This window comes from Leptosomus discolor, chromosome 4, assembly GCF_034619465.1.
Source record: "Leptosomus discolor isolate bLepDis1 chromosome 4, bLepDis1.hap2, whole genome shotgun sequence".
In the NCBI taxonomy this organism is placed as follows: Eukaryota; Metazoa; Chordata; class Aves; order Leptosomiformes; family Leptosomidae; genus Leptosomus; species Leptosomus discolor.
The window spans coordinates 9,008,605-9,029,370 of NC_141394.1; positions in this window are offsets into that span (position 1 = coordinate 9,008,605).

A 20,766-nucleotide genomic window follows, 5' to 3' on the forward strand; every position below is an offset into this window, starting at 1 on the left:
TTCTTAATTAACTCTGTAGTAGGGAGGAGCAGCTAAGAATGTTAACACATTAATATTATGTGTCTGTCTATATAGAGACAGATAAAAGTCTGTCTGTTGGAATATCTGGACTCAAGAGATTCATGGGTGAGCAAGTCCAAATGATTCTCTGTGCTCCACAGTAACAAAAAGAACTCAAGGGGCCCCCACTGCCCCACTCCTCTTTGCCTTCTCAAGGGCACTGAGTGAAGTTAGTTCCTCATATTTTCCCGAGGAACTTCCAGAAGTCTGTGGCAATTCAGCACCAGAGAAACTGTGTTCTATCTCTAGCCATCTGTTGAACCTCCCTTCCATCACTCACTCTAATGGGACTGTAATGACTGTCACAGCATTTTCTGAGATTTCAGTACTGTAGTTTCAAATACTTTGGATGCCCTAAAGGAATATATGTGCAGCAAAGATTACTTGTGGAACAGAGTGACTGTGAAAATTGTACAATAATTTTCATGTCAGATAAGTTTAAAACAAACAAACATCATCCCTTTCTCCCCAATAAATTAGATTCTCATGTGAGGTCTTTATGACCAAGTCCCTTTGTTGTTAAGGTATTATATATATTTGGGGCCAAATTTGATAACTTGCTGTATACCTCTTAAAAGAATAACAGGCTTGGGGTAGTAAGTTTGAAGTAGAAGTACCAGCCTGGGAATAGGTCTAGATTTAGTGAGGAGTCCTCTAAATCATTAAAAAATCTTATTTAAAAATCACTAAAATGTGGCTTACAATAACAAGAGAGATTCTAACCTTTCTAATCAGCTCAGACAATTTGACTGTCTAAAGACACTTAGTTTTCTTCTGGCAGCTGATGGTGACCTTGAATATTGGTAAAGCTCCTTTTCCCAAAAAGGCTACAGCTGTGTGATACCCAGTGTGTTGGACCCTGCCTTTGCAAGGCTGAGGGCCTTCTCTGCATGTTCGGAACTGCCACTGGAATAATCCCGCCGCCTTCCAAAGCCTCTGCATGTGCAGTGTCAGAGCCTGTTATTTCCTCTGCTGCCACGCTGGCTAGTGGAACACGGGTGTCTTCTGGCTGCTGTGTTCATTAATGGCTGCCAATGAGAAGTCTGAAATCGAGTGTGGTATCTGTGGCTTAAGCTATAACTAAAATAACTCCTTAACACTAACGATAGGCAGGTAAGCAGAGGAGGAAAGGTGGTCAAGAAAAGCGAACTCTGTTTAACTCAGCCATGCTTCTTAAGGCTCTATCTATAAATGTTACAGCCTTTTCAGGAGACTTGTCTTTTTCTACAAACCTTTGAATAGCTGAGTTAGCCTGCCGTTACCCTGCCCTACCCAGGTTTTTCGGCTGTTGGAAGTAAGCAAATAAAACTATGGTTTCAAAGGTGTAGACTGAATTTGACTATTCATAAACTGTACTTTCATGGGTGTTGCCACTATAGAGCTGAGTAAGTCCCTAGGGGATGTTGTCTTATCGCTCACATTTTGTTCTTTACAAACTGTATTTCAGGTCTGTGTTGTATGGCTTTCCCTTTTCGGGTCTAGTCTGGGAATTTTTGAGACACCACTACTTGGAAATCTGCTTTAAAGATTAAAAAGTAAATATTGGTAGTAAAATGTTGATGTTACTTCCACTCATGTTGTTAAAATTTTTGGTATTCCCCTAAAGTTAGTGACTTGGAGCTTTGTGCTCCTGCTTTTTCTGCATTCCTCTCTACTAAGTAATTGATAGCCTGATGTGGTTACCTTGCAAATCCTACTGTGTGCCATGTTAACTTCCTCACAGAATCACATACATGCATGAAGACTTTCTCATGGGATTACAGATTCTGGCTTTGGCCAGAAGTTGTCTCACTCATCTACAGACCTTTGTCTCACACCGGGTAACCAGGTGTGTCATAGCAGGAACAAGCCCCGAAGAGCTGTGAGGTTGTGCAGACACAAGGACTTCACGGAAGCTGAGAATCCAGGCCGATAGATTTACCTCTGTATAAACAAAGCCGAAAGTTTGTCTTCATGGGATTATTCCTGTAGAAAGGCATTTCTCAGTGAGATTTGACCTTGTGCAGTGGGACAGTGCAAACTCTCTGGGGCGTTGAAGTGTGGTTGGTTAGAACTGAAATGACATGCTATGGGCACTGAGCTATTGCCAGTATGAGTAAGATATTGTATGAGTAAGATGGTGGAATCAAGCACTTTAATCCCCTCTGACTTGCTAGGATAATGAAATACAGATCCCCTTTCATTTCACTATAATTTGGTTCAAAAGTTTAATGAGCTCTTGGCTTGCCCTGTTTTGCCGTCACACCCATAGTTGCAAAGGATTATTTTTTGTTGGTCTTTGATGTGGTCCTAAAAAGATTAAATAAAGAAGAGTATTGATCTGATGAGCAGGATGGTAACATCTGGTAGAATAAGCTGGATTTAAATGTTTGATTTGCTGAGTAATGTACCTTTTTGCTTTGTGTCTTGTTCCCATGCAAACAGAAAATACTGTTTATGTTGTATAAGCAATTTCTTAGTCTCATATTCCTGTTAGAAGACATGAACAAAGTCTGTCAAGGGATGTGCATTCCACTGAAGGCCCATAGTGGCCAGGAAGGTGCTAATGGGCTCCTGTAGAGTCCCAAGATGTTGCAAAATAGCCTTTCTAGGTATTGTGTTTGGAAAAAACATTAAAAAGGAAGAGGCAGAATTACATAAGAAATTAAGCAGGAATGAAAGTGAACTTCTAGGTTTCCTTGTGTGTGGAAAGGCCGTCTGATTTGGGTGTTTTACTGCCTGTGAATATGCTCAGAGTCTGTCTCTAAAAAGGTGGTAACCCTTCCTAAAACAGGGGCCACAACCTGTTTTAAAAACCCTTAACTGCTAGAACGTTGCTGAATGAAGATTGGCCTCGTCTGTCACTAGCTGAGTTGTGGGGGTTTTTCTTGCCTTTATTGTTTATCAGAGACATACCAAGGCAAGGCTGGTTCCAGGGGTACAAGGGGGGGGGGGGGGGGGGGCTGGAAAGAAACCACTTCTTGTGTGTGAATAAATGGGGCTTGTAATCTACTCTCCTGTCTGTGTAGAGCAGAAAGCACCATCACAGGACTCGAGGGCATGTAAACCGCAGTTCAGTGAGTTAATGCATTCACCTGAGCTGCCAGAACTGACTTAGGGCATGCTACTACCCCAAGGCAAGCTACGGGCATAGGGCCTGCCTGGGCGGTCTCTTGTAGGATTGCCAGATCCTTGACGTTTCAGATCCACTGGAGCAACAGTGATAAGACTCTGGAGGTGGCTTTTTACGTGTGAGGAAGTAGCGTGAAATGCTGCTGCTGTGCTCCTGGTCTCGGTAGATCACAGGCGGCCTGTTCCTAATGGGGAGAGTAGGTTTGTCCGCAGTTTTCTTCCACAAGGGAAGCCAGTTATTTAGCATAGGGTGAAGTTATATTATCGTGAAAAAACAAATTGAAAGAATGATCAGAGAGTATGAAGGTATCGGTTTTAGTGATGCAGTACTTCAGACAGGTGAGCTGTACCAAGGCATTTTTCTTTCTTAGGGTGGACGGCATAGCTTTCATTTGTAAACTTATGTCTTTCCTTCATTTTTGACCGGGGGCAGGGGGTGGGGGTGGGCAAGAAGAGCTGAGGAACATAATTCTAAAGATGATTAATCATGGCAGTACTAGAACTGTTTCAACTTTGCTAGTTTTCTGTTTGGTACTTTTTTCTGTGTTGGGTAACTTGTGTTACTGCATGGAAATTAATGAGTACAGGCAATATTCTAACTGAGATATAAGATCACATTTTAATGAGTAACTTATTGTACACTTGATGATCGTTAGCAGAAATTAACCTGTCAGTCAAAATCTGAAGTACAACTCACAATTTTGTTATACAGCAGCTGTGCATCTCTGATCTGATAGTAGACTTTTAACTTCTTTTATTGATCAATATACACATTTCTGTGTATTCATCCAAAATATGGATGTTTCTCATTTGAAAAATTACTGTGTGAAAGTGTCATTTTCTTTATTTCTCCAATCACAACTGTCTAGCACATTCAGCTTCAGTGAACCTGACAGTCTCCAACCAGAATTCAGATCATGGTGACAGAATTAACTCAGTCTCAGTTACAAAAATTACTAGTGCTGCTAAAAGAGCCGGCAGATGTTAGCTGTTGTTTGGACGAGTAGCCTGGTGAAAATCACAGATCTAGTCGATTGTATCAGCAGGAGCAGGACCGTTAGGACAACTGCAGCTTTTCTGCCTGTGTTTACTCCAAGGACTTTAGCATGAAACACTCATGTAATACCGTACTAGTCATGTCATCCTTGTGCCAAATCCAACAGTAGATTTCAGGTTTGAATGACACAACTTTTGTTTGGATGTTTAACAATTTTATAGGTTGTACTTTAGTTATGTTATGCTTGGTAGATCCGGGGTGGTTAAGGTTGCCCTTTAGATTATTTATTTTTTTTTATTTTTTTTACTGCTCTGAAAAAGAATCAGAAAGAGACTTGTAAGAAATTTTGGGAGGATTGCCTGAAGGGGAGAGTTACAGTGGAGGGGAAAGAAGCACAGGCCATGCTCACAACATGATCGTGCTGCCACACAGACTAAAAATTACTACTGGGGGCTGGGCAGGCAGGTGGTAAAGAGGCAGACAAGAAGAGACAAATTCACAAAGAAATTAAGAATATTGGAGAGATATCAGTAAGTGCTTAAACCCAGGTATTTATTACAATGTGAGAATGCCTAGGATATTAAAGTCATTCAGGTAGGGCTGGCAGATGGCACAAGACCTAGAAGAGGTGTGTGCCTTTTCTACAGTGAAATCTGGACGTTGGGCAGGAACTCCCAAAATAGCTTTAGGATGCTTAATTGAATCATAGCCATGCTATCCACTGGTTTGAGAGCTGGATATCAGAATGTTTGAGTGAATTAGGCTTTTGTTCCTGTTATGTCCTATTGTGGTCAGAATTTTGTTCTTTCAGAGTTTTGTTCCAGCTCCGGCATGCACCTACGATGTCACATTAGGGTCCTACAAAACCGACCTGTATAAGTGCCACCGTCTTACAGTTTGCTTCTGTTGGGATAAGTTTGGGCCATATCTGAGGTATTGTAGTTTATTACTAATTAGTTGGGGGAGGGGGGGGGGCGATAAAGAAAGGATAGCTTGGGTGGAATATGTTATCTATCACGGGTGAGAAATTGCTGTCTGATTCCAGATGGGACTGTTAAAAGATGCTTTATTTTTCCTCCAGTGTGAGCTGGTCAACTTGTGAGCTCTTCACCTTAACTTAAGGTCCAGAAAGTTTCCTTAATATTGCATGGTCATTGTGAAAACAGTGTTAGTCAAGTTAATAGAAAATCATAGTTATAGCTGCACTCTTGTACCGAGCAGAGCTGGTCACGTGTAGGATGGTGAAAAAATGATGCATACTGAATTTGTAAGTCCTAGTTGTTTCCAAATGGTCCACATTAAAAAACCAAAAACATTCATTCTGAAAGTTCAGTCATGCATGCACCCTGGAACTGCTGTCACAGCAGGAAGAGCCTAATTCGAACAGCTTGAGTAGCATGATTGCTCACAGCATTGCAGCAGACAGTCCTCTCAAGGTCTCACAGCAGCATTTTGTTTAGTTTCTTTTTTCTTCCAGGGAATTATGATGCATAGGCAAGCTTTTCTATGTTGTCTGTATTAATAGTATTCAGAAAAAATAAAAATAAAAAAAAAGGGGGTTTTAAGTGCTTACTGTCTTAAAGTCCTTTCAAAAATAATGGAACAGGGTCTTCCAAAGCTCAGTAACAGAAATGTGGTGATATTTTGAAAATAATGAAAGAATGCAAGAATTTGTTAGAAGTATTCACCTTTTTTAGCTAAATGACTTCTGACTATACAGCACTTGTACAAAACAATTCTATTCCTGCCTAGATGAAAACCACAGTCCGATTTCTGCACTCAGTGGTACTCAATAGGCAGCATAACATGTAGTATTTGTACATCAGAAATGCTGAAAATAGTGCTGCTAGACTCAAAATAGAGAATGATGGATGAATGAGAAACGAAAAGATGAGGAGTTTGCAATAGTTTTTGACAGCTATAGTTACATTTGTTAGTTTACAGTATTTTTACAATGCACAAAGTCATGTTTGCATACCAATGGAATCTTTCATTCTTCCTTCCTCGCTGGGGAGTGTATAGTAGCACTTCGAGTGCATGTAGAGGCTGGCTGTGGGCATGGGGGGAAGGTTTTAAGTAATACTGTGAATACTAATAGATGGAGTCTAAGGCAGAGTATCAGAGTTAAGGACGGACTTTATTGCTGCCTTTTCATGTATAAAGGAGACTTACAAAAAAGACTGAGAAAGACTTTTTACCAGGGCATGTAGTGACAGGACAAGGGGCAATGGTTTTAAAATGAGAGGGTAGATTCTGATTGGATATAAGGAAGCAACTTTTTTACAATGAAGGTGGTGAGACCACTCTATGATTCTGTGATATCAAGCATTGCTTAGGCTACTTCATGCAGCCTGTAGGCTGCCTTTCCAAAATAGGCTTATCTCTGTTTTAATTATGAATTTTGCCACAGTCATCCAATATCAGGTACTAGGGACAGGTCAAAATTGCAGAAATAATTAAATGCAGCTACGTCAGTGATTACTGCTGATACAGATAATTTATGCATTAATCACAATTATGTAGTATTAAGGACATGTGAAGTCACAAGGTAACAATTACATGGAAATTGTTTTCCCTGTAATTAAATGGGCAGTATTACTTTTTAATAAGTAAAATTTGAGCCCTAAATTAGTTGGAAGCATTTCTTCACCCCTGTGATTATGTATCTTAACAAAACATTATTATTTTGGTTCTGGAAGGTGTCTGAAAATGCAAATGTCAGCAAATTATGCTTAACTACGTAGACTTAGAAGAGGTCTAAAAGGTCTGATATATGTCTTAATTTCAGTTTTAAGCAAAAAATGTTATTTGAGGAATAAGCTGACTTAGTTTATGTTTACAAGACTTAAAGGATTGAGGCAGCATGATCAAGTTGTAAGTATACAGAACGCTTTATCAATGTAAACTTTTCTAAAACTTCTTAATTATTTTTTAGTACCTTTTTAGGTATTAATTTTTCTTCTGTAACATGTTTCATAGGCTCGCATTTTATGCTCTCGTTGTAATAATAGCAGATGCAGCTCTTTGTCACTTAAAAAAAAATGCTTTCATTGCAGAGCAAACACTGCTGTACCCTTCTGTGGAAATACTGTATTTCCATCCCTCTCAATCCTTACAGAGTGTCCAGCTGAAGGTTATATAGCCTGTGAAAGTGAAAGAAAGCAGCATCCCCTCAGGTTTTCTCGCTGTTAAACAAGCAATGCCCTAACATGCAAATAAACAATGATGTCCTTGTGTTGTGCATACATTATCTTTTCAAGCAGTGGAAGAAGCAAATAATAGACGACCCCAAGAACTAGCTGTGCTCTCAGCACTGCACAGAAAACACGCATTAGCGTTATTAGACAGTAGCTACGTTTCTAGAGTCCAATCTGTTCAGCCTAACTCAGCTGGAATTGAGGCTGCTGGGAGCAGGACTTAGCAATGTAGTTAAAAATAACATCTTGTCATTTTTACTACTTTTGCTCCTTGGATAGGAAAATGACTATCCCTCAGAAGAGGCTAGATAAGTAATAAGCTATACACAAGTACTTATCTGTCTATATACGGATAATACTATAGATGATCATACATAGTATAGAAAATGGCACATAGGTTCTAAAAAAAACTAAGAAGGTAATTAAGATGGATAGCTTGTATTTCTGTAAGTAAAAGGATAACCTTCTTGGCATCGCACATTTAAAAACAAGCAACCATAGACACAAGTATACAATATTTATTTTTTCTAATGCATAGTTTAGTAAACAAAAATACAGCCTCATAGTATTTAATCTGTCATCCTAAATAGATATGTAGGTTTTGTTGGTTTGGGTTTTTTTGTGGTGTTTGGGGGGGGGGGGGGGGGGTGTTTGTTTTTTAGAATTAGGACTTGAACTTCTGTTTGCTCTAAAATTTGGTCAGGGACTGGGTGACTACATGATGCAGTGTATCAACTTGTGCAGAGGCGTGGGTTGGGTCTGAGCTTGTGTTGAATTTTACTGTTGCATCAGTTTGAAACAGGGCTGGCTTTCATTATCTTGTGTTCTTACATTAGTAGAGCTCTAATGCAAGCTCTCTTGTATTCTTCTGAGTCATATTCAATCCCAGCTAACTCCTATTCTTTTACTGATCATGTAGAGACCCTATCAACCAATTACAAATACAGAAGCCTTTTCTAGCAGCAATGCCATCATACTGTAGGTATTAACTGAATCCAGCTCAGGTGTACTGAGCATCACATCAGCCTAGAATTTCTAGCCATAATCTCTACGAGTACCCAGCCTATTGCTGATGTAGCTGTCACTATGTAATGGGGAGCTGAATAGTTCTCAGCTGTACCCATAGCTAAAGATGACTTGCCAATGCTGTTTATAACTGTTGACTCAGTACAAAACAGCCAGTGGCCAAAACCCAAGATTTGTTCGTCGCGGGCTGTGGTCAGTACAACCAGCAGTGAGACTCTTGTAGCTCTGAAGAATAGCTATGCTGAATACAAAAGCTGACCATGCAAACTGATGCATGGAAAGGAGTAGTAATCAGTTCACTCTGTCTTGAGTTGGTGATTGTGTTCTTTCATTAAGAGTGAGCAGCTTTAACTTTTAATGTGCCTGAAAGGCACATTTGCTGAATGTCTGTCTTGGTTGTACTGTCACACCTTAAAGTACATTTGGAAATTGTTTGTGTTACTGGCATAATGTCATCTGAAGAGCTTTAATAACATTTCTTCCAAGGAGCTTTAAAGCCATGACAATTGCATGATCAATAGGACAGTCACATTCATTTTTAATGTATTTCTGAATGTAGTTCTTGGAAAAGGGCTCGATTCCTTGTTTAAAAAAAACAAAGGTAACTGCTTGCCTTCATGATGGAGGTGTACTTAGTAACCCAAGTAACTGACCTGAAAGGAGTCAGTACGCACAAACTTCAGTTCCTTTTTATAAAGAGAAAAAGGGATCCCGAGAAGAGATGTGGATGGTGAGTGGCCATGGAAAAGAGGAAGCCTGCAGATAAGTGGTAAAGGAAAGCTACATGGTTTTCCCCTTAAATATTGATATTATTTAGGAGTAACAGAGAGGTAGGTCTTCTGATGTGTGGCTTTTCTGATAGAATACATGCTGTCTGTAATTCTAATCTGATTTGGCTGAGTTCTAATCAATTGTATTCCAGTAGATTGTCTCCTGTTTCCCCCTTCATCCATACTCTAAATTTGACCAAAAATAGCTCGTTAGCTGAAGAACTGTTGTATATAGAACATTGTACTTTGTCCCTGTAACTTGGACAATCTCTTTTATGTCACAGCATTGGTCATAAATACATTTCAAGTGAATTTACTAATACTAAATCAGTTGGTGGTTTTTTTCATGTTGTATTTGTCACAACTATGCGATTATGAAACAAGGGGTTTATGAAGCATGACAAATTGGTAGTGCTAACTTCTTAGTAGTAAAAATGTGTGGAGCACTGAATAATATGAATTAAGTAGGAGATGGATTCTGTGAGAAGCTGGTCCATCCTGATACTCACCAATGCAGTTCCATTACTGTCTAATCATTTGACTGATGCTTGTAGTTCAAGCACTAAGTATAGACTAGGATTTTGGCTTCTGCTCCTTAGACATTGTAGGGAGGAAAAACAGCGACGTGAGGTTCTGGTAGAACAAGATGTTTTATTTCTTCATTCCTTCCCCCTGCCATCCCCCAACTACTCCCTCAGAAAGTAGGGGGAAGACATCCCTCTGTCTTCAAAATAAATGTCAAGCATGGAGGTAGAGGGTGAGGCTACAGAAATAGGTAGTGGTAGGAAACAGCCTTGGAATATGTTCTTATACATGCTGTTGGTAGGGTGGACCTTGTTTCCTTTGTGACTAAATTCTCGTTGAAAGTATGTGTTCCTCCATGAATAACAGCTAATCTACTGCCATGTGACCTGACAGGTTAGGAGCTGAGTGCTCTTTTTCAGCAGTTTGTGAAAAGCATCTCCTCTTCCTAACCTATTGGTTATTTTAGAGAAGTTGGTATCTCTCTCTACCACAGCTCTATTTTGAAAGAGGAATATTTGCAGTGAAAGTTTTGTTTGCAACAGTGCTGGAATTTCATTTCAACAAATAAATCTTCCTGAAGACTCTGGGGGGAGGAAAGAATTAATTATCGACTTCACTTATATTAGGAAATATCATAAAACACATTAATAACAGAATCAGCCCCAACAATATTGTGTTTTCTTTCTACCTGTTTTGCCTTTTTTTTTTTTTGGTTATCCAGTGTCCTAAACAGTAAATATAACTTGGTTTTGGAAGACTTTTTGGAAATAGCATATGTCACTTGAGCTGTTTGTTGTACTGCATTTGACAGTTCTCTAGGCATTCAAAAAAATAGTGAAAATCTGTTATTGCCTAAGAAATATTTTCAAAGCAAAAAAGGAGCACTTTAGTCAAAGATATTAGGCTCTAGGAAAAAAAAAAGTGATTTCTTATTATTAAACCATTTGATTTACTGGAGTTACTGTACTTCTAATGCCTCCCCATTTTTAGTCAAGGGTGGGGGGAGGCAGGAAGGATCTGAGTTTTCTTTTAAAGCTCTGAAGAAAAACAAATGAAAGTATTTCCATTTTGATTAAATCCACCCTGGTGTCAAGAGCTTCAGCAAGAATAATGTGCTACGCATGGTCTATTTCAGTGTAATTTTTGAGACTTGTGTGTGATGAGTGTTCAGAGTCCTTTGCCTGGGAGGGTTAATTCCTCCTTCCACAAGTTCAAGGTTTAAGAAACGTGCTAAGTGAAAGTACCATAGAACAAAGTGCTTTGATACTGCGCTGCATTTTTTTTTTTTTTGTCTGACAACAAAGAAACGCATTCATTGTATATAATGGATTTCTCTCACAGTTCTGGAAAAGCTCATTGTTTATTCATGAAGGAAGGTCAGTAAGGTCTGGCTAATCCAACTATTTCTCTTTTTTTTATTTCTTTCTTAAAACAGATGATTCTTGCTGTATAGAAATAGGAAAAAAAAACATATAAAAATGTGTGTGGCTTGAAGAAGGGAAAAATGGATGGGAGATGTGAAGTGGGTATGTATTCAGAGGAATTTTAAATCAGACCAGCCTGTATTTTTTCAATTGCATTTTCTTGTTCTTCGTGATCACTGACGTAAATATCACTTGCAGTTTAATTTTCTTATCTGTGTTGTAACTGGACCTTGGTACTACCAAATAGTTCAGATGTAAGCCTTTTTTTTGCAGCTGGTAGGGCTGGGTCCAGTGACAAAAGCCTGTAATTTGAGTCTTCCAGGAAAGAATTCTGGTACATGAACTGGCAAAACCCCCAAAAGATGTAAAAAACCGGAAAGGTTGGAAACGTGTATTAACAAAAGTTCAAGTGATGATGGGTGGAGAGTTAAATTTTACAGCAGGGGACAATTCATGAGCTTTAGCATTATCAATTGGGAGAGCTGGTTCTTAAACCTTTTCTCTGGAACTGTGACCCTGAGGTTGCACAGACATTATCTGCATTGTTTTAATGACTGAGGAACACCGATTCCATCAAGTAGGAAGAGGTCTATGTAGTAGATGCTGTGACCTCTGAGGCACTTGGCACACAGTGCAGTCTACCGTTTCCGCGACTGTGATTGAGTGATGGAGGCACATATTCCCTTTTGATTTGTGCCCAATATAATTTGTGGCAACTGGCCTTCCTTTTTTTTTTTTTCTTTTTTTTTTTTTTTTTTTCCCCCCACCAAGTGGTTTCTTACCTTGTATATTGCCCTTGAAAAATTAAAAAGCCTATTAGATAGTTTAACTTAATTGGAAGAAACCGAAGGGCCAGAACTCCCTTCAATCCTACTGAAATGAGAAGAAAATGCCAAACTAGAGGAAGTTTCAGCCCTTCAGCATTTCAACCTGACAAGTTTCTAGTGCATGATGATAAAATTTTCCGTTTTCAATTATTAAAATCCACTTAAGCAGCAATTCACAAGCATTATGGAGCACTACTATCTACTTCTGATAGTATGTTTCTAAGAGCATGTTGTAAAACTTCAATGTTAAAGGAAATGTAGCCAATAAATGGTGATTTTTTTTTTAAATAAACTTTTTTTTTAAGGCAGCACTGAAGCCTTTTTCTTATTGACGTTGTTAGTGCAGCTGCCTCTGTTTTGATTTAGAGTTATTGTTCAATGTAGCTGAGAGTGAACTGAGACACTGACAGTGTGGGAGTATGCCTCAGACAGAGATATCAAGTGAGCTATTTGAGCTGGTTATCAATTGTTAATTGTCTACTGATCCTTAAACTAGATACCTAAACTGAAAAGACCACTATCAGCAACAGATGCAAATTATATGGATCCTGTAGGTGTGCGGGCCCTACAGTTTAAGTGAGATACTAAATTTTTTATTGCCTATTTGAGCATTCATATCTAGGCAGTTCTCCTAGCGTTGGCCTCCAAACCCAACGTTCTTCTAAATTCGCTTCAATTGAAACTGCATTAATGGCTACATGTTGACCAGCTGTCCATAGATCTATGTATTATTGGTTTTCCTATGCCAAGTACCTATCCTCTAGGATAGCCCAGTCCAGAAACTTGACTTGTTTGGTGTTTGCCATGAGAATGGTCTCTATGCTACCCTGACTTTTCCATGTCTCTCTTAAACCACCAGCCTATTTAAAATTCTCAGCCTGACAGTTCTGAATGCTGTGGTGAGTTTAGAGCTTGTTGCTGGTACATCTCCATTCAGGTGCTGCCTACAGTTTTTCTGATGTAGTATTTTGCTTTCCAGGAGAAGGCTTAGTATCTTCAAATGTCAGGAGGAACCAAAAGAAATAGATCCCATCTGAATATTCCTCTTTCCAAGTAGCACTGATTACAAGCCCAAAAGCTGAAAATATTTTGTCTTTGGAGGTGCGTGACTGTAGTTGTTTACTCTCAAATGCCAAAGCAAGAGACTTCCTCAGGTTGACTAATCATTTGGGATGTCCTCCAGCCTCATCAGCCCTGCTTGCCTTTTCTTTGAGGGGAGTAGTTATAGAAGTTTTCTTCAGTTGCTGCCAAGTGAAATAGCTGAAAATCTTCAAGACAACTTGCAAATCAGCCATAATGTCATCTCTTAGTTCCTGTTGCTTGTAATGATGTGGATTGGGGCAGGGAAGCAGAGTAGGCACCTGGAGACTCCTGTCAGATAGGGGCTTTAAGGTAGAGTGAAGTAGATCTGGAGGGCGCTTCTCAGCAATAATTCTGTGGCTGTCCCTGCAGTGTGTGTAGAGCAGGAGAAAGCATTTACTTCCTGTCCCTTTTTAAAACAGCCAAAACCAACTTCAAATTAATCGTCCCCTCACAAGCATCCATACCAAAACTGCCCAAGTAATAGTGATAATAATTGGGAAACCCATTTAACAGAGGAGATGGAGATCTTAGATCTTCTCCCTAAACTGGAAATTCTAGGTGCCATTTTGGCTACGCTATTATTAATACTTCAAGACAATACAATGCTACTGTTGTTCATGAAGGCTACCAGTACTGTTGTGGTTGAGGTTGTTATTGTTTGATGGAGGAGTTATTTGTGTTCAACATGACACAGATACTGTATTTAATGATCAAACTCCTTAGAACGTCACCTGTTTGCTTTCAGTGCTATGAGATAATGTGCTTGTGTTTGGGAGTTTATAGTGCCAAGTTGGAGCAGTCTTTGATTTATGTCCATATATGCTTTCCTTGATTACTGTGTATGCCAGAGGAGGGAAGCACTGCTGGAAACATGTTACATGAAGTGGTTTGGTGACAACATACATCGTTCACCTGAAATGAGCCTGTTTGGGTTTTGGGGTTTTGTTTTTTTTTTTAATTAAATAAAAAGAGTAGTATTTGGCCACCTGTACATCAGATTTTTTGGACAGAACTGTTATAGCTTAGTAGCAGAATGGGAGCGAAGAGGACACCCACTCAAAGGGATGGATCAGGCTATGATCTTTAAAGTCACTATGTTAGGGTGGAGTAAATTTCAGTAGTCTGAGTCAGTCTCGGATATCAATGAGTGGGCCACTTCTCACCCTCGGACGTAATTCTCTTGCTGCAAAGGGTGGTGGCCATTCCTAAGGTGAAGACATCAAATTACATGTCCCCTCTTTTTTTTTTTTTTTTTTTTTTTTTTCCCTCTCATTCTCACAAATGGTCCCTTAATCATCGTCCAAAAACTTTGCACTGGCACCTCACCTCTCCCACAGTAATCTATCATGTATGAGCCAAAATTGTTTGGTATTGACACTGCTCCTTTGCATTACACAGATATATGAGGACAGGATGTTAAATTTGTGATCCTTCTGGGTGCAGAAGTGTTTTTTGTCAAGTCACAGCACATGCTGCTGTTCCATCCAACATGAAGACCGGACCAAGAACTTACATTACCTTATGGTGCATTAAAAGTCTGTACAAATATATAAGGACATACCATTCCCTGAATAACAACTTGATGGATAAAATAGCAATTTGACTGAAATCATGTGGATTTTCTCTTTGGTCAGTTGGGTTTGGGGTTTCTTGGGTGCTGATTTTTGTTGTTGTGGGCTTTTGTGTTGGGCAGGGGTGTTTTTGTGTTTTGTTTTGAGAAGCGCTGGGTGAAACACTTGTAGTGCATCTCCCACATCCCTTGGGGTCTGCTTTTGCAGAAGTTTAGATACAGATGTATTCAGTACTCTGGAAGTTACCAGCTGACATCCATTAACTATAGCTCTGTGTTTATAATACTTTCAGTACTCAGTACTATAACATGCCAAATGATTGTTTTCTCTATCCCGCCTAGTATCATAAACTCTATTATCTGTTTTTCTATTTCAAAGTATAGCTCTGTGTTTAACTGAAAGCCAGAACAGTCCTCTGTAATATGTGATGTTTTTCAGTGCCTGAGATTGCAAATGCGAGCCTCATCTGTCTTCTATGTTGCCTTTTCTAGCCTTGCATAATGGAACTGCAGCAGTTTCACCCATTTCCTTATTATTCTTTGATCCAGTATATTCATAAGTCGTCTTCTGGAGACAAACCTCAATAGGATTGTTAGGGACTTAATTTCCTTGCATATACTTTGAGATAAGACATCTAGCTAGTAAGGGGTAGTTGCATTTCTGCTTCAGTTTGCGTTGTTTTGTCTTAGTGAATCAGCTGTATTTTAGCTTGGCTGAAGACATTCTTGAATCCTTTCAGGATAAACCAAAACTCACCCAAGACTACCTCATGGCTGTGGTATCATTATTCAAATAACAGTGCTGAGGAGAAATCTTAACAAGAACACAAGCAATAACTCTAATGTCCAGTTCCTGATTACATGCTGTTTCATGCATCCACATAAAACTGCCTTTACAGGGTACCCAATAGTGTCTTTGGCTTACAACCCTGTAAGCCTTGTCCACAATTTAGTGCTCGATGTCCCAAACAAGGTATTTCACTGAATGTTTCTGGTTGTGCATCTGTTCATGGTTTATCATTCTGTAATTCTTACGTTTAGTGAATGCCTGTCTTTGCAGCCTCTTCTCTTTTCAAACAATGACTGGGGGGCTTTTGCTGCTTTATAGAAGTGGTAAAATTGGGCAAGCTGCCTTGTCTGACTCGTAGCCATTTGTATCTTCAGTCAGAAGTGAGACCTTCAATATGAAACTTATTTATCTGGACTGCGAGGGGTATTCTGCTGGGTGTAGGGTTCATTGGGTTTTGGGGCTTCACTGTAAACTAGCAGTTAATATCTAGGGTGTCCTTTTTTTGAGCGTCAACTTTCCAAACTTTTACTCTATACAGTCTTCCTTGTCCTTTCTCTTATGTGTGTTTTTCTTTATCTCTGTTAACGAGACTATCGCGTTTCTTCCCTCACCATAATGGGCAAATATTTCTCACCAATTTGTATTTTAAAATAAGCAGACATCTTTCATGTGCCTTAAACTGATGCTCCTGTGATTTAAGATAGTTTGCTAAGAGCCTCTTAAAATATGGTAGTAGTTTGTTCTTACCAACAAAAGCTGCAAAACTGTTTCTTTTGAAAAGGGATAAGTGCCAGTCTGCTAATTGCCTTCCTTCTTTGATCTTTCTGACCAGTTTTTCTTAACATTGCGGGACTTCTCTGAATTCGGAAATGAAAGAAAGCGTCTTCTAATCAGTCTTAATGCTCTCTTAATGCTCTGCATAATTCTTTTTCCCCAAAGAAGCCAGTTCATAGATCAGCTGAGCAAATGTGTTTAAAAACACAATCTGGGTCATCTTAAACAAAGCAGCCGGATGTCAGCTTTCAGTTTTCTTTCAAAGGCAAAACGTAGGACGTTAAAGCAGCACGTATAGTTGGGTGAGTGCGAGAGATTTGGTAGCTTATTAAATGGCGTTGAACTCATGTTCTGAATGTACCCTTGGGGCTGAGGATACAGGCCATCGATGGGTTCTGCTAAGATACTATTGCCCTCCTTCCTTTGGCATAGGAGTATGAAATAAAGGCAAAGTTGCAAAGCTCCTGACAGAAGCACTTCCTATAACTCATCTGATCTGAAGAGACACTGAATCAACAGAATAAAGATCTCGGGGCTACCTCAGTGCAAAGAGCTACGCCCTTCAGAATGATACCTTTGTCCTTCAGTGTCCGTTCAAGTGCTTCTGGAAAATGATAGCCTGAGCACTAAAATAGCACAAAGCATCCAAGTCCCCCAGAGAAGGGGAAAAATACAGATTTAACATAAAATGATACAGCATTGTTTTCTTTTATCCTTTTGTCTTTCATTTCAAACTTTATTTTAATTGATACGACTAGTCCTTCTCTGGCTGCATTGTTGTGTTTAATTGCTTGTGCTCTGTGTGTTAGATATAAAATTTAAACCCATGTATGCACAAATCCGTTCCCTACTGCAACTGCAGGTATACACAGACCAGTTCAGGTGTCGTCAGTGATGGTAAATAAAAGCATGACAGCTTACATATCAAGTTGGTCCTGTTAAATCCATGTCTGGTCCAAGCCTATCCACTGAATTTCATCTACAGCTGTTTTCTAGCTAAGTTTGATTGAAAAGGTTTTCATTCATAACTGACTGCAAATCCCAAGGCAGAAACTAAGAAAATCTTTCATGCTTGCACCTTCTTACAGGTGAAAGGTGATTCTGGAATTAATGTTTTGCAATCCCACGAGAGGTAACACTGCTACATGGTGTCTTCTCTAGAAACAGGGGATGCAAGTTTGACAGGTAAACATTTGTCTTGCGCAATTCCTGAGTGATGGGCAATGAATGTTCCGTACGCAGCAGAATGAAATTGGGTGCAACTTCCTTTGTAAATAGTTATCAAGAACATTAACTGTTTCCAGTAAGTGGATATTGCTAACTTGTAAGTAACAATGATGTTCTTATGTGATTATGTAATCTATTTATTATATGTATGAAATCAATACTACGTGTCATAAGGAATGCTTCAGCAGTGGCAATTAACAGTTCATTGTTTAAAGTTGGATTTACCAGTTTGACATTTCTTATAAATACAAAAAGGAACGTTCTCGAGATGGGAAGTGCCTAGTGGTGAATGCACCTGCATCAGTGAGATACGTATCTGACGTTGCAGATTAAGGTGCTTCTCATGCTGATCCCTTGCACTAAGCATTCTTGTTATTTAAGTGTTGACAAAAGTGTGAGTCATCTCCTTAAAGCTCCTTTCTCTGCTATCCTTTAATGCACTAAAAGTTGTGGAATGCATAGGATACTGTCATTAAAAGACACTTACATATTAATAATATTTACCTGAACAGTTTGAAGTAGTTTGACATTTCCCGTTCTGGGGGGCAGCTGGTGTATCTCTAGTGGAGTTAATACATCCCCTCCAGTGTAAGTACTGTGGCACCATTTTAAAGAGCAGTGTGGCACTTGGGTAGTTTTCTTTTTCCTATGACAGTGTGCGTTTCTATTTGCTACTTTTTTTTTTTCCTAATAGGATTCAGTCTATAAATCAGACTTTAGTCAGTGAAATTGATGTGAGAAAGAGAATAGTCTTACTTGCTTTAGGCGTCACTCACCAGTAATGATTTACTTAAGTGCATGTTGCTTTTGTACATCCTTTTTTTTATGTGTGTGCATGAAAGACAGAAGCAGAGAAAATTGTGAACTAAAATTATTACTTTAGACATATACTGTATGATATTGCTAATGGGTTCTAAGTTGTAAATATGGTATGTATGGTTGCTTTGACAGAGATCCTGTTTCTACCATAAAATGATCCAGTGGAACAAATGAAATGCTGCTATCTATTGTTGCTGTTCTGCTCTCTCTTATGGTAACATGTCTTTTAAATTTGTCAGCTAATAACTACATTTTGCTTTATGAAATAGTGAACAGTGGTTCATTTTAGGGTGTATCTGAGTTCAAATACTAGGTAATCTGGATTATTTTTTTCTTCTTGCAGAACTGATATTACTTTGAAGTTTATCCATGCTATTTTGTTGCACTGTCTAGAGACATTTCTTTTTTTACAAAGCTACACATTTCTGCACATCACGTAAACAATTTTTCAGAATTCTAACCTACTGTCAGAGATCAGTGTTTTCCTCTGTGGCTCTATGGTTTATTTTTTTCTGTTTTTTTTTTTTTTCTCTGTAGTGGGATGCAATAAGAGTTTGGAGTGGTAAATAAGCTACCAAACTCCTGTGGTTCCTTGTCTTGCATTTTGTCTAGGGTATTTTCAAACAAATATTTGGCACGGGTGAAGATATAGCTGATGCTTTTTTCAGCTGTGAATGCAGACAAAAAGTCTGCATGTGTGAAGCTGCAGCAAGTAGGCAAGGTGCTGCCATTTTATAGAGCTTTTGATACCTAGTAATATGGAAAAGAAGAATCACGACGGCAGTAACTTGCTAGTTCTGTTTGCAGGGTGACTTTCAAGAAAGGCTCTGGTTTTTTGTGTTTCCTTTAGTGTAAGTTAGTGGCTTCGAAATAGAATAACCCTGACTGGGGATGTAATTTTGGGCTAAAGATTCATTCAACTGGTTCTTTTGATCTTAATGAGTTAATTTTTCATTAATCTTGTTGATGTTGAAGATGAAACTAAATCAGAGCAGGTTTCCTAGTACTCTTCTGCACTGGATAATGCAGTAGACGTGTGCATCATGTAATATGACTTCTGCCATCTTTGTAATGCCAATATTGGGGAAAGGGCTTGAAGAGGCAGACTGCAGGAGAATGAACAAAATTCAAGTTAGAGAATGAAAGAGGCTAGAGGTGTTGAAGGTCATCGATGGCTGTTGATTCTATAAAGTAGGAAATAAATTTTTAAGCTGTTAAGTCTCTAGAACCAATTTTGAGTGTAGTGATGATAAGGAAAGAGGTTAAGTGGTAAGGAGACATTCAGAGTCTCTTTGATTCATACAGTCTGGTAGCAAGTAAGACTAAACAGGAGAGAGGTAAAATACTTTTAACTCCTTTCTCCATGTGATTGCAAGCAGAACATGTAAGACTAACCGGCACGCCTCCCTGCAGCAGTATTTCCAAGTTGGCTGCTGACCTTCCTTTATGGCAGTTTGTACAACTATCGAAACAGTGATTTGAAGCCTTTTGAAATCTGCTGTTTAGACACAATGGCAGTGAAGGGTTTCTTAATAGATGTGGATTTTTGCTGTTACCTTGACAGCTGTGTGAATAACTGACCCTTGCATCTTTCTTGTGCTCTATGATGGTGCTGATCACAAAACTACAATGATGGTAGAGGCCCTCTTAACGTCTTGACCTCTGCTACTACTGTTAGAGCTCCTTTCGTTGGGTTGTCATTAGAAGCAGCTTAGGGGCACCTCCTTCTTGTCCTCTGAACAGTACCTTGGAAATATCTGCATTCCAGAAAGTCCTCTCTGCCTGGGATTGAACTGGCAGGACTCCAGTGAGAGCAGCCAGGTCTGGGAGTAGTTTTCATTACAGAATGGGAAGGACAGGAGGAGAAGAGGGGTGGCTCTAGTTGGTAGGCAAGATGACGGATTCCTCTCATCAGAGGGAAAATGATACCTGGTTGGAATGATCTTGAAGCAGCGGACAGCATAAATATACAAAGGCTGATCAGTTTACTTATAAAGCAATACTGAACTGATTGAAAGAGTAATTACAGGCACTTCCCTGTGAATTATAAACTAAAGTATCCCTGTGAATCTGAGACCTCATTTGTAATGAGCGTACTTTCTTCACTGTAGCATGTCTCCTCATTTGTTTCAAAAAGTTTGTGCTGTGGGTATGATATACTTTCAGACTTGCCAACTAGTTCATCAAATGCAACATGCCTGTGGAAGTAAAATGTACAATGGTAAAGCTATGGTTCTGAAGAAAGATATGGTACGTTTTAAAATAACTTAGAAGTGCTTGAAAGTGGGTATATCCTGATGACATCTGTTTTTTCAAATTCGTATTAACGCACAATCCTACTTTTTGGAAAAAGAAAAACTGTCAAGATACATCAGGTATTGTTAAAAATGCATGAGCAGGAGGAATACAAGAAATTGTCCTGTAAAACAAGGAATTGTCCTGTGAAACAACATCAGGCAAATCTGAGTGTGTCAAGCAGGTGGCCTTTTAGGGGATGAGGAGTGTGCAATTAGTTTTTGTATAGGATCAATGGAAAATGAAGTGTGATTTGGGGTATTTTGGAAAT